Source organism: Poecilia latipinna, unplaced genomic scaffold (assembly GCF_001443285.1).
Source record: "Poecilia latipinna isolate Pla-1442-1.1 unplaced genomic scaffold, P_latipinna-1.0 Scaffold736, whole genome shotgun sequence".
Taxonomy (NCBI): domain Eukaryota; kingdom Metazoa; phylum Chordata; class Actinopteri; order Cyprinodontiformes; family Poeciliidae; genus Poecilia; species Poecilia latipinna.
In genome coordinates, this window is record NW_015113352.1 from 26,677 (window position 1) to 48,441 (window position 21,765).

Below are 21,765 nucleotides of genomic sequence, written 5' to 3' on the forward strand. Positions count from 1 at the left end.
ACTGTGACTCCAACCGAGCATCCTCACGGACCCGTGATTTACGTCACGGAGTCTGATTTTACCAAAACCGATGATAAATAAGAAAAAAAAATGATTTGCACTCTTCAGATGAGTCAGCAGCAGCAAAACTGAAGCTTGCATTTAGTCCTATTGTGATATTGGGTTTTGATTGCACACCGAGAATGACAGGCCGCAGCGAGGAAAAAGCAAAGCGAAGCGTTTTCTGACAACTCCATCAGGCTTTAAAAAGAAAAAAAAAAAAAAAAACAGAGGAGAAAGCAGAGACAAGGGCCGTCTGTGTCTATTTACATATATAGTGTGTTGACCACAATGAATAAAACACCAACAAGCCGAGCTCTCCTGGGTTAGTTCAAATGAAATTGAGAGTTTACACTTCCAGTAGTAGGCAATGCATAAACATTGTTTCTCTAAATAAGGGTACGTACTGGTGGAGCAACATCATTACATCTGTTTTCTCTTACTTGCTTGGTCTTTATTATGTAAAGGTACGCCTCAGAAAACATTCAAGCTCTACCCTAAGCTTCTCACTTTCCACCTGGTGAAACTGACCCAAATTCAGGTTTCCTTGGTGCGACCTGGGGACTGTTTTTTTGTTTTCTTTCCTTTTTTTATTTTTTTATTTTTTTATTGAATCCACGTGTAACAGAGCCCATTGACCCCAGCTGTATACTTTGGCTCATGAGTAAAAAGAGCAGAGATATTTAGAATATTATTCCTTGGCAATCAAGTGTTTATTCTCAGACAAATTTTTTCTTTCTTTTTTTTTTTTTTTCTCAGGCAGATATGGTTCTTGCTTGAATTTGCACAGCTGAGATAGCTCTTACATTACAATACTGCAAAGCAGGGATCTAAAAATAGGAGCAGTGTTAGGGGAGAATGAAAGCTCCTACTAAGTGTATAATATCATGTTCAAAAGAAAGCTATGTGTGGCTGAACTTTAGAAACCTGAGGAAAATGTTACCATAAACCTGCCTCCAACTGTGCAGATCTTTTCCCCTTCCAGTACCTGAATTGTTGGGAAAATAACAACTACACAGACATCACATGATATTCAGAAGCAAAATATCAGAGCTGAGGCAGCACATCAGAAAATTGTGTGTTGTCTCAGAAGGAAGGTTGCTGTGCAGACACATCAGCTGGTAGAGCAGATCAAGTATGCTGAAATTTCCTCAGTTTATCAGTTTCCAGTGATAGTTTCAGTGTGTTTTTTAATGAGGCAGAGCATTCTGAAATGCATTTAAATTAATATAATTTTTTTCTGAGTTTTTGTTGGAGAACAAAGCACCTATTTGGCCTGTGCCTCCCCTCGACAAGCAATGACTGCACAATTAGGGAATAGCCGTGCACAAATATGCTGTTGTCCACTCTGTCATGAAGATTAGATTTTTTTGTTGTTTTTTCTAGAAACAGCAATTTGAGGCTAATGTTAAACGGTTTACGGTACAACTCTGATGGACGTTTAGTTTCAAAGAGTCATTTTTTCAAGAAAGACAAATTACTTCCGCTCAAGTCATAGGTGTTCATCTGTTTTATTTGTATTTTTTTGTCAAAAAAAAATAAACAAATACAAAAAAAACAGCCAGGAACATCTCACACAGGACAGGGATAAAGTTGCTTGCGTCATGGTTATGTTATAATACAGCTTTTCTTCTCACTGAGCACCATTTAGCCTACAAACACTGCACATCTCCCTGAGTATACCATCCCTATGGAGGCATAAGTAGAGGCAACATCATGCTGTGCATGATTTTCTTCAGCAGCGACAGGAGCTGATAGGAAGATGGATAAAGTTAAATGCAAGCTCATCCTGAAAAAAAAAAAAAAAAAAGAACCTGCAAAAAATTTCAGGCAGGGTCAAAGGCTCACCTTCCAGCAGAGCAACAATATTAAACATACAGCCAGAGCTGATGGCTTGGATTATGGACGGCTCATGTGTTAGAATGGCCAAGTCTAAATCCAACAGAGAATTCATGGACATTTTTGAAATGTGATCTCCATGGATGCTTAGGCCTACACTCATATAGAGGTGGAAAATCAACACCGCACATCCCCTTTATCTGAACACACCATCCCCACAGAAAAACATGGTAGAGGGTGTGTAATGCTGTGTGAAAGCATTTCTTCAGCAGCAACATGTTTTTTTATATATTATTGGAACCCATGTATAGTCTTCCTTCTACCTTTGATTTATGCACTATTTTGTGTTGATCTATCCCACAAAATCCAGGTAAGATACACAAAAATGTATGCGTGTTAGGTGACACAACATAAAGCAGTTTAAGAAGTATGGAAAACTTTGTGAGGCACAAGTGGTAAAATAAAGTGTGGATTGATGAAAGCCCCCATAAAGTGGTTCATGCTAATGTAAAACTACAGTACGTATATGCTCTGTCTCTCATTGAAATTCACATCTTGTTTAAATGTTATATCCGATAAGAACATCAAATATGGAATACTTTTTTTTTGATGCAATAAATACTGGCAACACTACCACTCTGGGCTGTTCTTACCTCATGTCTGATGATTCCATTCCAACTACATTCACATACTATACCAGACACCAGCCTGAATTATAAAAAACCCAGCAGTGTACTTCATTCAGCTCCAGTTTCTCACCATATGCTGTTTTTCAGTAGCTATTTGTGGAGCCATCTGTGTATGAAATCTATTGATTTTATATTCTTGTGCATGTTTTTTTTTTGTTTTGTTTTGTTTTCCTTTATTTACAGAAAAGCAGACCTGTTTAATTTTAAGAGACAAAAGAATTTCACTGTGAAGAGAAATCATTTTACTTCCCTCCAAAATGTAATGTTAATTATGAACCTTCACTTGTTGACTGGTTTGGTTTTTGTGCCCAAACAAAGGGTTCCCAGTAAAATTGGTAGTAATGAGGAAAGAATATTTATTATTTACAGTTCCCTGCAGTATGTTTTAATGTTTAAATGCTTTCACATTTTATTCATATTGCAACTGCAAATGTGAATGTGTTATATTTTGATTTTATGTCCTAGATCAACACAAAGCAACATATGATTCTGAAATGGAAATAAAAATATAACATGGCTTGAAAACACATCTTTACAGATAAAAACATCTGGGATTATTTATGACAAATAAGGACAGTTGTGCTTGATTTTATTTCTGGGTACCACAGTACCCAAAAGCAAATATTACTGAACTCAGCCCTTTCTTGGTTTGTAATTGTTAAATAGAAAAGAAGAAAATAATCTTCCCCGTGAATTATAAAACTTACTGAAGTCTGTGGTTGTAATCTAACTTAATGTAGAAATGGGTGGGGACAATTTTGCTAATTGGTTGTTTGCAATATAGTTGTTGTTTGAAGATAGTAACGTACAAACGTAGATTTAATGACCAAGATTAAATTAGTACATTTAAATATTACAGTTAAACATAAACTGAACTCATTTACCCATAAAATGTGAGCGAACACCTTGAAAATAAATATTTCTCCGTACTGTTCAGGGTTCTGTGTCTCATGTATAATTTAAGGACGTCAGTAGCTTAAGATGATTTAGCTCGTCTCTCGCAGATGTGTAAATCCAGCTTTACATCAAAAGGGAGCCAATCAGCAGAAGGGCCACATTTTAGAAAGCTGGATGTATTCTTTCAACTGCTCTAAGCAGCTCCTGCCTTTTCAGTTCAGCTGTTTATGCTACAGAAATCAGCTAAAAAGTCCGTGAAGCTGGGCTCTCGTACCACTTTTCGTGTAACATCATCCTCACAAATATACAGGGTGCGAGAGCCAAAACATCAGGCTTTTCTCAACAACACCACGCCTTACTTGGTCCTCATTGCTTCATAAAACAGCCCCACAGCACCTTTTAGCTGCAGAATACTTTCCTGTAAAACTCAAACATTTATTCATGTTTTATGGATGTTAAATTTAACTCAAAGGAGAGAAAAAAGTGTGCTAGTTTACTTTTTATTATACAACCATGACATATTACCAGTGGCTCCATGCAAAAGAAATGAGAAGCATCGTACATTAATATTAAATAGCAAAATGATTTATATTTGCGACCACTCGCAGAGAGACTTGCATAATGTTTTAAAAGCACAAGACTAATTACTGAAAAAATAAAATTAAACCTAATTCGTAACAAAATTGTCTTCACCTCCTTATTTGCACAAAATAGGGGTTACATTTTTCAATAAGTAAGCTTATATTTAGAACCCTTGACATTTATTGCCACCTCTGGTAATAAATGAATTAGTCCTCCACTGCAGTTGCATAATCCTGCACTGAAAAATGTTGAAAAAATTGTTACTCAGTGGAGATTAAAACACCCACATTGAGAAATAATTGCTTTCTGCAAAATCACCTGTAGAATAAATGTAACATTTGTTTTAACATATATTTAGCTTTTTTTATTTTGCCCAAAGTTTGCAGGAACTACTAATAGCAAATCCACAACTTTAGCTAGAAAGAGAATAGGTACTCGTCTAAATTTAGCTGCATGTCCAGTCATAGGAACAGTTAAAAAGTTGCATAAAATGCAGTCTTATGACGATGTAGCAACCGCTGGCTGCATTTCCTTAACACTGATCTCTTGTCAGTGTTATGTTTTGTCTGGTGAGATATGCATGGGTTCTCTACCACTTCTTATGGCAGCGCCCAAAATGACCAGTTCTTGGAACTGCTCCATGTTTCCATAGTATTTCAAACTGAAGTTTGAAAGTGAAACAAACAGAAGTTAGATGTAAAATGTTTTTGGGTATTCCTCACCCAGTCACCTGTTCTACCTGATGGGAAAGCACAGAAAGAGAGATGGGACTCCTAGCTTAATGCAATTAAAAGTTGGATTTTTCAAGATTTCTGAAGACAGTTTACACTCCAGGGGTGCCAATATTTGTGGACGTAATATGTTTTCCTTCAAGGGGAGAACAAATAGAGGTCAAATATGCACATCATCTGCTCTGAGGCGCTGATCAAACATCCCTCTCAGTGTACTGATGGCTCTCCTGCTTAAATTTTTACCTTCTGGAATTAAGTCTTGCAGAGATGAGTCCAAAGTGAGGTTCTCGCTCAGAAAATCCTTTGAAGTTTAATGCGTTCTCATAATCATTTACAGCGAACAAACCAACTTTCTGGCTGCGGCGCGCAAATGTTGCAAATCTTAAGCTCTTTTTGTTGTAGATATCACAGCTCGATAAGTCATTTGATCTGCACATTTTTTGTACACTGGTTTGTCTACGAGCTCCCACCTTTCTGTGGAATATAATCCAAGTGAAGAGAGATAAGAGGAGTGCAGGAGCGGGAATATTTCAAAAGGTATTTTCTTATCACCTTGGTGCATTTTTCATTCAGCGCTTTATCCGTAAACTCTCTGGCCTCAGCCAATTAGAATAAATCTTACTTCAGCCTCATTATTTATTTATTTATTTTTGCTGATGTGTTGTTTTTATTAATACCTTAATGATCCAGGTGAAACTCACTGCCCACACAGCTGAAATTTTAATAGAGTTAAAATTAGAGCGTTACATACATGAACTGCTCTGAGTTACATGGATTTTCGTCATTAATGGCCTTGTAATTCCGAGCCACTCCTAATTAAACCTGAGAATGCTAATTAAAATATTGTACTTCCTGGATCGTTAACATCACCTGGAGAACACAGAGGACAGCTTCTGTTTTGCTTCTCACGCATGCATGAGATGTGTGCAAATACTAGATGAAGAAGGTAAATTAGCCTTAAAGGGACAGTTTTGAAGTAAGGGTTATTGAAAAATGTGACAGAAAATTGATATCGGCTAAGCAGTACCGTCTTGCGTCTTCGGTTTTTGTAAATCTAGATTACTTGTACCTGGAGACTGCCTTCCATCTTGATTTTTGGTTTGTCAGCACTTGAAAACATACATTTATAATTAGGGCCAGGACTTTGACATGTTGATTTTGATCAGTATTTTGATTTTGACCCATTAAAAATGTTAAAGCAATTAATCACATTTTGGTTTTTTTTGTTTTTTTACATACATAAAGCCACAAGCCAGATTCTTTGTATTTCCAAGTTTCCAGTGTGCCCGTAAATCTGACACACAAGCAACATCTGCAAATAACAACACATAAGTACTGGTGGTTGAACACAAAACAATCTGTTGGGACGCTGGAAAAGACTACTGCTGTTGCTGTGTTGTGTGTGAATTGCAGAAAAAAGGGATTTAGCCTATCCACAAAGCTATTAAAGCCTAAAATACCATCTCAATGCAAAACATGTTGTGGCAAGCAAAGACCTTCCCAACACAGCATCCACAATTCACATTTATGAAGAAGTGATTTGTCAAAGAAGCTACATGAATGAATGATCAGAGGTCACTGGAGGAACTCAAAATCGAATTCATAAAATCGCACGTTGCCCCAATCTGATGGCTGAATAACCTAAGTCACATATTTAAAGATATATATATCCTCGTTATTGAGTTCATATACACTCATATGATGAGCTCATATTATTTAGTAACTTAGCAGCGGGCAGGATTTTTAAATACAAAGTGTCTATTTTACCGATACATGGTTTTTGATTAAAATGCTGTAAACTTTGATTATTAATTTAAGTCCTTGCAATTAACTCGTTTAAAATTTTTTAATCAAGTCCTGCTAATTTACAACATGTAAGCATGTTCAAAAATCATAAGAAAACATATTTTTACTTTGTTTGGAGCTAAGTTTTAAGTTCCAGCATAGCATTTTTTATTTTATTTTGGTTTCTATGTGCCTCCCTGTTTTTATTAATGGCCCCCCATCTGCCCATCCATTGCAAAACATTCTGGAGGCTGGAGGCAGTGTGACAACAATGATCTTCCTGTGTGGAAACAGATAATGAAAATGCAGCACAAAGCATTTCTGATCAGCGTAACTGTGATGCAAAAGTAAATTTGAATAAAATGTAAAAGTAATATTGCTTTCCTCTGTACTTGATAGCCATTCTGGCAACATATATTTTACATAGTCTTCTCAATATGTTTCACAAATGAAGTTCATTGCTAGTGTACCACCTTCTGTCTGTGCTCCTTGTGTAAATAATAATTGCCTTCTCTGTGAATAACTGCCCAAATACTAAGGTGAGCACTGTTTAAATGCACTAAAAATATATTTTGCATTTAAACCACTGCAATATTTTTGAGATTGTTGTTGTAAGAAAGAAAAATGTACCTTGGGTCTTGACACTTCCCAGACTAGCCGTAAACTCAGTTCTCAGTTTTTGCAACCAGACTGTGAATAAATCATGCATGAAGTTCCAAGAGGCTCCAAAGTGAATAATAATCTTAAGAAGCAAACCAGATTTCGGAAAGCTAAAGAAAAATACCACCACTATGAACATTTCTTTCTTGGGTTAGTTTTGCATTTCCCAAAACCAAATGAAGGATGCAGATTGTAATTGTGACATTAATAATAATAATAACAAAAAAACAAGAATTAATGAAAGAAACTCACCTTTTCTTCTCTAACACAGTGTTACTCCTCCCTCTGTATATTGTCTATTAAAATTACGCTCACATGGTTAATTGTACAGATTAGGCTACGACATTTTTAGCAACTTTTAGGACAGACAGTACCTGCTTCCCTTATGAGGATGGAAAGTTGTTACAGAAGAGAGGAGGCTCAAAGTTAGCCATTTTTAGTATCAAAAAGGTTTTTAAAGGAAGTCAGCGGAAGAACAGTGATGTTAGAAGCAATTAAAAGAAACTATTTTGTCAAGATGTTGAGAAAAGTTTGAGCTTCATTAAGACTGGAAAAGGATTTTCAAAACGTAACAGGAAGACTGAAGAAAGTGCATCTACAGTTGTTTTTAAACTCTTAAATCCCGTCTGCTTTTTAACGTGCAAGATTTTGAAATGATGGCAGCCTTCATGAAATCTCCGAGTTAGAGTAAGCCTCTACATTTTATAACAAATATAAAGGGTAACAGTGTTATCAATGTCCTGGCTGTGCCAACTGCGCTACTTGACATGATGCCGGCTCCACCCATGCAGGAGCTGAGCAAACCTCTGACAAACAAACAGTGTTATAATGGCAGAATGTGGTACTCAAAGCCTTGTAAAACGCCGGAAAGGGAGAGACTGAGAAAAATAGTAAGAAGGACAGGACAGGAATAGAGTCTTAAAGGATTATTGGGATTTCAAGGAAACTTATAGAGTATCTATAGGTTAAAGAAAGGAATATTTATTGTCATGATACAAAATTTAAAAATATTAATGACATAAGGTAGTTTTGCTACACCCTGGTGTAGCTACAGTAGGTGGCCGTATGTACCGTAAAGTTGCTTGCGATCTGACGCAGTAGGAAAGAAGAAGAAGAATCTCTTTTTTTTTTTTTTTTTGAATAATTTTTGCCTCGTCAGTCAACACTAAGACAAAGACGAAAGTCAAGAAAATTATCCAACGAGTCATACATCAGGTCTGTAAGGTTATTTGCGGGATATAATGGCAAAATTAAAGTTAATGTCAAAGACTCTTGCAGCCAGATGAGGAATTAAGGGCAAAAAGTCTTGTCGGATGTGAGTGTGAAAGCTGTGTCCGATGCATTTTGTGAGTATTGCTTAAATAATATCGGCTTGTGAAAATCTACCTTCAGGAAAATGTGTAAAAATAAACAGGAGCATAAAAAGGTGCTTAAATGTAAATGCCACAGTTACTACAGTCCATGTTTTCAGGCTGCCACAGAGCTACCATTGGAATTTACACATAAAATCAAGCACAACTACCTTCACCTATTAATCTGTGATTTGACTATCAGTAAGTATCGTTATGCCAAAAATGGGATGGGATATTTACTGCACCTGCATGGAGTCAAACATGTTGTTGCCCTCAATCACAGTTTCATTCAACTGGATATGAGGTGGGCTGCAGGCCTTGATCCATTTCTTGCATTATTATTCCAGACTTCTTATGGGTTTTGGAAATGTAATAAAGTGCATTCCCCTCTCTACATGCTCCGGGTACCGGCTGTCAGGACTGTATGTTCCTCATTGTCAACGTTTGACCATGATTTTCTTTTTATTTCCCCCTAAATCTTTATGACCAAAGCCTCTTAGCAATGAGGAACACCGGAAATGTTGACAGAGGTTCTGTTCCTATAGCTAAGGGGCGTTGATTGACCGCTAATTGGTCAGTTGCTGACAAAAACTCCCTAGAATGATTGACGGGTCATGTCAATTGACAACAAAGGTTGCTAAAGCCAGCCAGCGCTTACATGCCAACTCCCACATTTTGTCTTTGATTTAGAATCATATTAAAACTCTTGCATGCCTTCTTCTGCCACCAATTTTAATATTTCATGAGGCTCAGGTTAAGTAATCTGGATGTTGACTAAAGTATGACATTAAGTCACAAAATCAGCTGCTTATAATCTTTCAGCAAAACTTCACTACAAAAACCCTTAACTATCCCTTTAATTAGCATCAGAAGCCACCCCGATCCGTGCCGTGCTGGTGATCCGCGCCGGGTTTTGCGCGCCGCCATGCACAGCCAGCTGCTGCAGAGCAGGGGACCGGTGCGCCGTTTCTCCTCGCCTTGTTTGCCTCCAGTCCGGCTGTAGCTCCGACTGTCTGCGCGGCGTGTGGATGAGGCGCGGAGGGAACGACCCCCGAGCGCTCACAGAAGCGCCTGGAGAAGCCACACTCTCCCATTTAGATCGCAGTCCGCCTGCGTGCGAAACCGCCCGAGGACTTTCGGACTGATCTGAGACGCTCGGAGTTTGATTTCGAAGCCAGACTGGGGCGCATCTCGTCTCCTTGAAGTGATCCCTTTTTCATGCAGTCTGTCTGTAGCGCTCCCGTCGGAAGGAGTCCGTGAGGAAGAGGAGGAGGAGGTGGTGGTGGAGGAGGAATCGGAGAGAAGGTGTGGGGGTGGGGGGGAAGCAATCATTACTTTTGAACAGACCCTTCGACATGGAGCTATTCGTCCGGTCCCGTGCGCACCAGCTGGAAGAAGAGCGCTTATCTGCCTCGGAGATCCTCATCTTCTGTCCAGTGTGAAGAAGGTCAGGAATGCAGCAGAGCCCCAGCCATCTTTGTGTAGTTTATGAGGGCTTCTTTTAAAATAAAACAGAGAAAGGAGAGGCGGCGGCGGGACTCCTGGTGTTGGTGGACTGAATCGGATCTCCACTCCACGCCGGGGATTCTTCTTTTGGCACCGCGCTGTAAGTAGCGTTTAAACGCGCATGTTTGACTCTTTCTTGTGGAGATGTTGGGTTGTGGCTCGGCGAATCAATGCCATTTATTTAGACTCTCAAAATAGGATCAAGAAAAAAATGTGAGAAAAGGGGGCCTCCAGCAGTTCTAAACTGCTGCGACCGACGAGATCAATGCATCCCCATCGTGTAACACATATATACTTCAAGTTAGAAGTTGCTTGGCTGCAAGATTCAGAAGGCTGTCTGTGGGTGGAAATCATCTAAAAGAAAACCCTTCTGATTGCTGTGTTTTTAACCTAAATGCTCCCCGTTATTGTACATTGGTATATTTTCAGTCCAGTTTATTCATATATCTCTTCATTGCAAAATAAATTAACAAATAATGCTCTTTATAAGGCAACAGATCACAATAATACCCAGAAATGTAAAATCAAATGAATTCAATACAATTCAGACGGATTCATCTTTAACATTCACATTCCAGTTTATTCATACATCAATAATCGTCACTGATGCTCAACAAGACAAAGAAATCTCTTGACATGACCTTAAAGATTTGAGAATACAAATTTAATAATTTGATGTATGAGGTAACCACTATTATTAATTTTATAATAAATAAAAAAAAGGGAGAGAAAACAAAAAGAAAGAACTCCCAAACATCTCCACCCAGTCCTGGACATCTAGATCTGGACTGTCAGTTGCTGTCTCCATTTACTTTTCCATTTTGCGGCTGTAAAATAAGATCATTTCACACGACATGTATAATTCACAGACCTGAGTTAGCCATGTGTGATGATGGGACACACACACACACACACGCACACACACACACCACGATACACACGCACACACACAAACACACTAATACACACATAAATAGAGTTTTTACAGGCTGAAGGAACCATATTTTACTCTCACGTGAGGCTTTTAGAGACATGGGCCGCTCAGACCTTCAGAGAGAAACAACAAAAGAGCGCTTGGGCTGCCAGTACCAGCCTGAAATATCAAAGCTGAGCAACATTTACATATAATCCATACTGTCTGTATTAAATCAGGACAGTGGTGCATCATTATATAAGTTGAGGAAACTGGGGGCTTCCTTGGGCTTATATAAGAGCCTCGTAGTTAAGATTATGGATGTCTTTACGGCACCAAACAAATCCAATCATATTTAGACCCTGACGGGAACGATTCTTCATCCAAGACCAGACTATAAAAGTCTCGCTGGCTGGGATTGATGTTCAGTGCTTAATGCTGACATTCCCATCAGTGATCCCTAATCATGGAAAGGTCACCTCGCCTTTCTGCTAAGAAGGGCAACATTTACAACTGAAAAGATCCCTCCATTCACCTTGCCCATGTCTGAATTATATCCAGAATTTTATTTTTTTTTTGGAAATTTTCTTTTCTTTTTCTTGTTCTGACTGAATTTAGCCAATTTAGTTGACCCATGCGACCAACCTTAACCACCCAGTGTTCAGTCAAAATTTAGGCGTTATTAAACGCCTTCGTGGAGACACCTTTCACTTTTTCCACCATATGTTGCACAGACATAAAGCAACATTGTCTTTTATATGTCAGTATAATTTAGTTTACAGGGGACTAGTTGTTTGTTTTAAAGAAAAAGTCCCAAAGGTGCTGATCATTTTGCCCCTTAGGAGTTTTGTACCTTTGTAGCTTTTGTCGTTGCATACCAGATTTTCAGGTATAAAATGGAGCCGTCAGTATCCATCATCAGCATGCTTCTCTCTTACGATGCATCAATTCATACCTCGCCTTAAATAGAAGTTGAACTTGCTTTTACCACCATTTAAAATAATTTTCTGGAATTTTTGTAAGAAATATGGATTTTATAACTTCAGTATGTGAAGTTTTCCCAAAGAAGTTTGCTTTTTTTATTTTTTATTTTTTTGTGTGTGTTTGATCAGTAGCCCCAACGGGTGCTGATCATTTTGCATCTTTGCCAATTTGAACCATTATTGATTATTGTGAAGGGATGGGCGATATGGACTTTATATTTTATTAAAAATTTTTTTGTATTTATTGTGATAATGATAGTTATGAGGATAGAAAATGTGTTTTTAACTTCTTTTCAGTCTTTTTTTTAGGCAGCTGTATGACCGCACAAACATAAATATCGATCTAAAGACACGCACTTGTTTCGAAATGGAGCTCTTCAGGACACTAATTATATAAAGAAGTGTGGTTTTTGTCACTGAGCTGCACATTGTTACTGTATTAATCATATATTTACTTATGCTCTTATGGAACCAAAGATTTAAAAAAAAAATAAGTAAACGCAACTATCCTCACAATACTGACAGTTTCTGTGACTTTTCAGACATGATTAATTGGAATTTTTCCTTGATGAAGCAAAAATACTTATCACAATAAATATTTTTTTTTTTTCCCATGAATAGGAGGTGCGCTAAGTGACTACTCTCGTTTTGCATTCAGCAGTTTTGGAAATTAGAGGACGCCTTCTTTCACAGGATGTTTTGTACTGACCTTTGGTCAATTTAAAGTCACCTTTGAGTCATTTTGTGTGCGCTTAGATGGCTGAGGATTTCAAGTCATTTTTCTATTCTTCTGTAAGGAAAGTTGAAACCAATGAATATCCAACAAATGTTTTCTCAGAATCCTTTTGGTTTGATCAAGGAGTCAAGTTGTTGCAGATTTCAAATAAAACCGTGAGTCCAAATGAGGATTAGAACCATCATCAGTGAAAAAGGGGTGGCATAGGAAACCTTAAAATGTGTGTTACAAAAGTTAATTTTCAAGGGGACTTATGTCTTTAATATAGTATAAGGCTTATCTGTGAAAAAAGATAAACTGACATAGAATTGTAGAAATAACTGTGCGAAATGGTTTGGTAAGCAAGGTACAAAATGGAGTTGAGAACTGGTGAAAGAGCCACTAGGATAGTAAATGGCAGGAATTCAAATGGGGGTATAGGGAGTGGTGCTAGTTGGGGACAAATGGTCTCTTGCGTCTTCCTCCCATCCCACACCCCTCCTTCCCCAGCTTAGCTCCCACCCAAGCCATGCCGGTTGGTTTGGTCCATTTGTCTGGTGTCGTCTTTGGGAGGAAGTGCCATCTCATCTCACATTGCGCAAATGGTTTCAGTCCACGCTAGTGTGAATTCTAGCAGGTTTTTTTGTAACTGCCAATTTCCATATCAAAGTGTCTGCATTTGAATAGGGGAGAACTTTAGCTGCCAGCCCCCTTCCTCCATGCAGTTTTGTTCTGATGGAGCACTGCTGCCGCTGGTGGGGTCGGTGGTGGCGAAGACGCAGGCTACTCACAGGATTTCTGGAGATGGCAGTTGGCTGCGTGTGTGTGTACGCGCGTGTGTCTGTGTGTGTGTGTGTGTGTGAGAGAGAGAGAGAGATGGTGTTTGTGTTGGAAGCAGAATTAATGTGGATTGGGAGAGTTAGTTGGCTATAATCTAACACAAAAAAAAGCCATATATTGAGTGGAAATTGTGGATGCAGCTCATTGACGTGGTCATGTGAGAAAGATTTTCTCAGATTTTTCCTCTACTATTCCACAAAACAATGCTAGCCAATTTGTGGTTTTTTAAGTAAGGGAATCAAGACTGCTCACTAGCTAAAAAACAAACAACCCCCTTTCTCCCCCTCCACACACACACACACAAATAAGTTGCAGAAAATTTGTTTAGTCGATTGGGCTGCAGTATTGAGTTTCTAAAGCGCCCCAAAACAAATTTGCTCTCGAGTGCCTTCTTGCGAGCTGAATGGTTTAATTGGACATTGATTGAGTGACTACGTAAAGACACGGAGCGTTCATGCTTTGTTGCAAGACTCCCGTGTGCCTACTGGTGTCTGATTGTTTTTTTTTTTTTGCCTGTTGCAGAGATAATATTTATTTCCAATTCTGTGCAGGTGTTATTTGTCAGAGAAAGAATGCGCCAAGACATTGTTTATTTTGATGGATCCTTCGGCTCTCTTTCCTCTTTGTCTCTGTGATACACGGTCTAATCTTCGCTTCAGTTTTCGGCAGGTTAAATAGATGAAAATAAACAGACACTTTGCGGCGAGCACAAAGAGAAACAAACAGAAAAAAAATCGCTTTTGTGCCTTTGTGTATGCCCTTACTTTGAAAATAGGATCAGCATAGGTTAATAGTGAAAGAGGGTGCAGCGTGTGAAATGTTATTACACAGAGACAGGGAATGTAAATGCCATTGGAAGCGCAGTAGGGGTCAGCGGCCCCTTCATGCTCCTCCTGCTCCTCGGTAATAACATGAGCCAACTGCTCCCCGATCGGCTGAAGAGGACAGCTCGCTCTTTCCTCCCCTTCCCTTTGTTTGGACAAAATAACATCACAAAACCGTCGCAGAGGGGCAAGAGCGGGAGAGCAGATTCAAGTTTGAAGCCCAAAGAGCAGGAAAGAGTGTGTGGGGGGTGGGGGGTAGAGGGAGGGTATCCAAACGTCACCTGCTATCTTCCCTCATGGCCGACAGGTTTGACAGCTGCCTTGTTCAATTCCTCCAACTTCCTTGTGAATGGTTGGGCAAACAAGTAGACCGAACGGGTGACATAGGAAGAGATGAGTAATAGATGAGCTTAGATTAGATTGATTTTCAAAGAGAAACAGTCCATAAAGATGCAACGTGCACATTTTCCTATGTATGGCGTAATTTTCTCCCCTCTGTTGGCGGTTTCTCAGCCCTAACAAAGCCTCGAGAACAGCCTGCCTGCATTGTGTACGTGTGGGAGGATGAGGTAGGAGCGACTGTGGTAAGTTTGTCGAGTTGGAGTGGAAACCACGCTGCGGTGCTGATCCAGAGCCGGCCGTTCAGATTATTAAAAAGCTGCTGAGGAGGAGAGGTGCTTGCATTCTGCTCTGTGGAGGCTGCTGTCAGTGGAGAAATTGGCATCGGTGCTCCCTCCTAAGATGGATTTCCTATTGCTCGCTGCGAAATGATCTAGAGTCTAGTAACGGCTGCAACCTGACATTTTCCTGTGATGCTCTCTAAAGACAACCCCCCGCTCCCCGTTCCAGCCCCCTCCTCCTCCTCATTTTTTGGGTTATTTATTTATTTTTTGAAGTAACATCAAAGCTGCTCTTTCTCTTGTTGTCCACATTTGGAAGGGATTGAAGAAAAAAAAAACTCCCAGAGTTAAAAAGCTGGAAAGGGCACAGAGTATTTAACAAAGTGCTCGAGGGTGAGTTTTTCACTCGCTGCTGAGGCCCATTGAAGCCATTTTGTGGCTTTACTTAAAAAATAAAGAGGCAAATAAATGTGTATGAGGGTAGTTAAAGGGATAGTTTCGATTTTTTTTTTTTTTAAAGGAAAAGCTCTATCAAGAGGTTGTAAGGAGGTAATATGTTTTCTTTCACTATTAATCCAGATTAGTTATTTCCAAAGGCTGAAGCCACTCCCATTTAAAGATACTGCATTCTAAAAAATGTTACACTGCAAATGCCATTCATTTCTCTTTAAACCATTGTCTTGTTTGGAATCGGCTGCTATGGATGGAAAATATCATTTACACAGGAAACTTAAGTATGGAGGCAGTGTGCCCCTAATTGCCTTCCTGTGTGAAACACATACTGAGAACAGAATATGTAAAGCATTTCTGGTTAGAGTACAATATTTTTTATTTGTATATTAAGCAGTGTAAAAAGTCAAGGATGTTATTGCAGTTTAACTTAAATTATTAGTTTTGTACTTTGTAAGCTATACCAAGAAAAGCGTAAATGTTCTATTTTAATTTATGTTTCACAAAGGAAGATTATTAGTGTTGCACTGTACTTCTCTTGTAAAGAACCATTCTCCTTGCTGCAAATAACCAACTGATTCAAATATGTCGATGGTATAAGTTTTATAAAATAGCATTTGAATGAATCACTGTGACCTTTTTTAAGACAAGTTATTTTGAGTCAGTAGAAGTCCACTTTGGTATTGATGTTGGTTTGATCCTTAGCAGTGTTTCAGATTTGGTGACATTTACGTACTTGTGTAATAATTTTCTGCTTCTCTGTAAATAACTACTCAATGCAAATGTCACAACGAGTTAAAGTTTCATACAAAAATAGTTTGCATTAACCAGAAGATTGTTTTTGAGATTGAAGTTGTAGTCTTCTGTGGTCTAGCTTTTAGCCTTGTTCACTGTAGTGTTTCCTACTTGGTCGCTTTGCAACTATATTTAACGTGAATTAAGAACGCACTGGCAACAGTTTCTTTGTAAAGCAACTGCCAACAAATCTACCAACTTTTTCTGGTGCTATTGGAGACTTTTAGAAAGAGAAAGGCCATCTCATTATTTCTCTTTACAGCAAATGGGTGCTACCTTTTGGCTCCTGCTCGTTGCCAAAGCACCTCCAGGCGGCCTAGTCCTCGCGCCACACATCAGTGCCTCCCAGCTGCAGACAGAGCAGCATATAGTCACCCCTATGTCTCCGAACTGTCAGTCTTCTTTTTGGGTTCTTCTTGTTGGTCTAGAGCTTGGATGAAGAAGGAGGATTACAATTGTGACATCAAAAGCTTTGTTTGTAGTTCATGTTCTGAGTGAGCTTCACTCACATTGTCTCTCCTACACTTTCCTTCTCTTTCATAGCACCCATTACAGTTACGTTCACATGGCCAATTATGCAAATCAAGAAGCATTCAAATTTAGTGACTTTTATTGACTTCTTGAACAGCCAATAGCCACTTACAAAGGAACTGACTGGGGTCATTTTACATGTGGAACAGGGTTTATGTGCCATTCTAACTGTGTTTTAGGAAGGTGGCGGACCACTTCCAGCCTTGACTTTAACTGTAAATATTTGTAGTTATCTGTAAAAAAAATCCCCAAAATTAAACACAAAGCTAGTTCATAAAGTATGTCATGAAGTAGTGATGGCATGCCCTTCTATGACTTTTTGAGAGCTCCACCTAATGTGGATTTGTAATAAGCAAAGCGTCAGTTACTCTGGGTAAAAAATTAACTAAGTGTTTAACAGACACACTTCAGAAATCCTGAACTGTCCCTTTAACAGCATAGGTGGATATATGCCTGAGGAAAATCTCACCCCCTACTGCACTTTCTCTGGTGTTTAAAATGACGGTTAACTTTCCCCCACTGGTTTGAAATGGATGTTTAATGATCGACAGAAGCCCAGAGCTTAGCGTCCTTAGCAGTCACGCTGGCTCTGTGTGTAAGAAAGCTCTCCCCTTGGTGCCGTTGTTTGACGTCGAGTTCAAAAACAGGCTTGTTCTCAAGTGATGGATCATCACAGGTCTCTTTAGGTTGTGTGTTAACCCTTCGGAGGGTGCAGAGCTCTCCCCCCGTCGGCAGCACGTGATGGATGTGTCCCGTGTGTTTCGGCTCCATCTATCAGAAGATTAGCACTGACCTGTGAGTTGTCTGAGCCGCCCTCTGAGCTCCTTTTGCCCCAACGCTGCGGCGATATTAGCATACAAGGACGCTTCTCCATCTCGGGGGGGATACAGAGATAGTGTTCTTTATTTGGTCCTGCCGCTGTATAAGGTCACAGGAAGTGTGTAGATTAAGGGCTGAAGAGTGTGTTGGTATTAGGTGTATCTGACAGGTCATCTGTCTTCAGTGCTTCCCTGAAATTCCTAAATAGCACCATATAATTATCCTAGAAATTGAGGTTCAGGCTATGCTTCACTGCAGTTCCTCCTTCATGGCACTCATGAATCATATAAATATGTAAATCAGTCAACTGATGTGGTTTAACAGTTACTCTTCTCATTGCATCGAAACATCTGAAAGTGGAGTGTATCTACACCCAGTTTTTTTTATTTTATTGTTTTTATAAGGCCGCCACACATGATGGACAGCATGAATTCTTCTATTAAGTGCCTTCACAGGAACTGCACAAGCACAATTACCTCTTGAGAAACTAGTTATTCATAGCATTAAAAGGCTAAATCAAATACTACATTGCAGCCTTTTCCCTCACCTCAGTTTCGCTCCGATCATAAAAGTCTATCCCCACTTAGCGCTCTCATGCAATGCTTAAATGTCACCTCCTACGGTATTTCTGGCATTTTGTCCTTGTTGTGTCTTTATGTATTGAAAGAATACCTCATATGGCTGTTTTCTTAGTTCACCAGGGAGGGAAAAAAAAAAGTCAGAAGATCACCTGTAATCTGTGAGCTCGTCGTCTGCCATGTCTAATGGCTATTTGATGCTTACTTGGTGTCACTTGGCGTTCCGCGACAAAGCCAATCTATTTTCAAGGTGAGGAGATATTGTCAGAGTCCTTGAACGTTTCCCGGGCTTTGACTGGCAGGCGTTGTCACCGAGGATAAGGAGTGGTGGGAGTCACACTGCAGAGAGAATCTATTACCTCGGATGGCATAGGCACACTTTCACAATGTGTCAGTGAAGTCAGCCATCTTGCATACTCTTGGCGTCTGGAAGAGTCCCCTCACCAGAGCAACGAGGGAGCAGCTTTCAAGTTTAATTTTGGGGCTTGCCATAAGCAGTTTTATTGATGTCGCATGCTCGAGCTTAGTGCTATGATGAATCGTCCTGTAAAAGCAAAAACATTGAAGCGTTCATCAGTATCACTGTGTAATCTGTTTTGTGATCACTTGCAACATTAAACGACCTAAAAAAAAAAAAAAAAAAAAAAAAAAAGAACCAAAGTGTTGCAGCATGAAACAGGAGCGGTGAAGAACTCCAAAACTCAGCCGAGCCCTTTCTTGTGGAGTTGTGCTCATTTCCGCCATTTCAAAAGCCTCTTTAGAACAGGGAGAAAAGGGACTGCGGGGCTCTGCGAGTTGCAGGCGAGCGAGGGAAGCTTGTTGATGATCAGCCGAGCAAATCAGATCTTGATATTTGAAGAGTGGAGTTGTGATTGCTAATCACTCTACTGCTGAGTTTTAATTAGGAGACTCATAAGCATTCTGTCATTTCCTTGCACAGCATATTCGAGCATCGTGTTCTTAAAAGAACAAATAATTAGTTGCCTTAGTAGTTGGGGCTACAAAACAAGCTCGTGTTTCTACAGCATACAAGAATAACACACTGATTTTTTTTTTTTTAAGCACAGCTGTGCGTAACATGACCTTTTGTGTTATTTTTTCACCTTGTAAGATACTCTCTCTCTTTTTTTTTTTAAAGTAGACATAAAGCCTGCACAATATATCGCGACTATACCATCATTGCAATATCAAGTGTGTGAAATATTCACATCACTAAGGACTGCTTGGAGTGCAATAAAACTTGCATTTTTCAAGCTAATGTAATAATATTTAGCCAGTTGGAAAGAGTCTCAAGGCAGCTGATGCTCACACCAGACGTTGCCCAAAATGCTAAAGGTCACAGAGTGTAGGAAGCACAGATGAGAAAAGAAGAAATGTAACTGATACCTTCATCTCAGTAAATGTCAATATTATCGCCGTTGCAATATTTTCCAATAGCCCCTAGTTGAGATGTCTAGATCAGAATTTTTGCAGCTGATCTTTATCAGTGATTTTGTAAAACTCTGACCTGCCAGTACTGATTTCTCCCTAAGAACATGCAATGGCAACATATTTCTTTTTACTGCTTTCTGAATTCATTGAAAGCTGCAGTATTAAAATGTCTGTAGTAAAATAAAAAAAAAGCTAAGTTACAATTTACAGAGGTGTCTCTCTGCATTGATGTAAACCTCAAAAAACAGTAGAGTGCTTCAGGCTATGGGATAGAAGTACTTTTAAATAAAATCCAACTAAAAAAGATCAAAGCTTATTTTACTGGCTTACAAGGCATCTTTTTTTTTTTTCTTTCAAAATTTCAACCTAAAAATGTAAAAGTGCTGTATATCACAAGATGGTGATTATACATGATCAATTGAGAAATTTAATATGAAGTTCTCAATTTAGTATAAAAAAAACTGTGATGTGTTAAACTGTGAAATCATTTTTTCAAGTACTGGAACTCTATAGAAGGCAACATGAGACCATGCATGTGAGAAAGAGTGAGTGAGCAGTCAGCATCACACAGCTCTGCACTGAAACAAGACTTGACAAATATTTATAACACAACAACAACAACATAAAGATTACACGAGGCACATTTCAGCTATGAAGACACAGAACTTTTATGTCCTGGAACTTTGTAATTTATCTTGCCTGCTTCTTGTCTGTTTTTCTACTTTGGGGTCCAAAAGGTTGCCGATGATGCATCAGTGCTGATTGATGTCTTATCCAGCTGCTGAGATTGGGACAGAGGCTCTCATCAAGAAAACATGTCTTGATTCTAAGCAATAAAAATTACAACCAATAATTCTGTTGCAGTGATTACACTTTTATAGCAGACAAACATAATCACTGTATAGTCTAAGAAATGGTATACCTGTGACAGATTTTAAAGGGGTTTTCAGCTTCCTGTCATTGATTGAAAAGACTTGCTCTCTCTCACTTTCTCACAGCCTGAATGAATAATAGAAAGATAAAGTTTCTTGAAACAGTATTTCAAATTTATGTTCTTCCTTAAAGACTCTTCTGATACTGAAAATAGACCACAGACAACAGCGTCTTTTAACAAGATGCTGTTGTCTTGGGAACAGCATTAAAATATACTTCTGTGACATCTGCAGATTGTTAACTGATTAGAAAATATATTGTATTTTTTTGGATTCTGACCGACCAATCACATGGCGGTTCCAATCATGCCGAAAGTCATCTGATTTCCTGCAGCAGTGTATTTTTCTGTCTCCAGTATGGATCATTTTGACCTCTGTTTAGGTTTATACAATAACCTACAATCTGCTAAGCAGCCATCATGCATCTGTAGAAAATAGATTTTCCTTTCCAGAAACTTTTGACACCTTTCTTCTTCCTGACTTCATTTTTAAACACTTCTTCACTTGGCAACAACTTTCACACCAAAGGGTGTTGTTCCCACATGACTTGTTACTACTGCATTCACTGATTGGACGGAAAAAAATATATATAGATTTTTGGTTTTCTAGTGTCAAATAGTCTGATTTTGATGGTCAACCTTCTCTTGGTATACATATGCTTACACATACTTTCTCCAAGCGAGCCCCAATTTAATCAGGAGTTATTTTCTCACAGTTATTGCTATAGATTTGACTGATCTTTCTCCTGAATGGGTATGGTTTCTGTCCTGCACTCCTAAGACCTTTGTTAGGACATTTTAATTACAGCAGAGCTGGGTGTAATTGATCTCGGCTTAGAGGGATTTCACTGTCAATGAGAATGAGCCTGGGCGTTAATGCGACCCGAGCAAACGCTTCCACCTTTGTGCCGCACTGATACACACTCCTGCAAGAGGGACTGGTAGAGATGAGACGGCCGAGGCTTGTTGTTGGTTACGTTTTAAAACGGCGAGGCGTCTGTCTTTCATGTGTAACCATTCAGCGCGAACAAGTCTGGATCCCGGATTTTAACATATCTGTAGCCAGCATTGTTGCTACCTGAAGTGTCCTCTTACGAAGCACTTTCTTCATGGTTCCATGTTGTCACCCACAATCCTTAAATTTTCATAAGGCTGTTAGATAATGCCTCCCGATGAGGGTGAATTATTGATGGCCTTGTACGTATGAGTGGGACAGAGCAGGCTTTTAACTCTCTGAGCTACGCGGCCTCTTATG

At 39.1% G+C, this 21,765-nt stretch overlaps 1 protein-coding gene across 13 annotated transcripts in view; it reads left to right on the top strand.

The window, feature by feature from the left end:
- Window positions 1–8,460: 8,460 nt before the first annotated feature.
- Window positions 8,461–21,765, top strand: part of adgrl2b.1 (adhesion G protein-coupled receptor L2b, tandem duplicate 1) — a 144,834-nt gene continuing 131,529 nt past the window's right edge. For 6 of the 13 annotated variants that reach the window (XM_015045630.1, XM_015045629.1, XM_015045634.1 and 3 more), the window contains exon 1: window positions 9,482–10,180. The gene's annotated coding sequence lies outside the window, so the exon portion shown is untranslated. Of the gene's footprint in view, window positions 8,569–9,478; window positions 10,181–21,765 lie in introns of those variants that run through there. The other 7 variants (XM_015045640.1, XM_015045637.1, XM_015045638.1 and 4 more) reach the window with 4 other exon arrangements.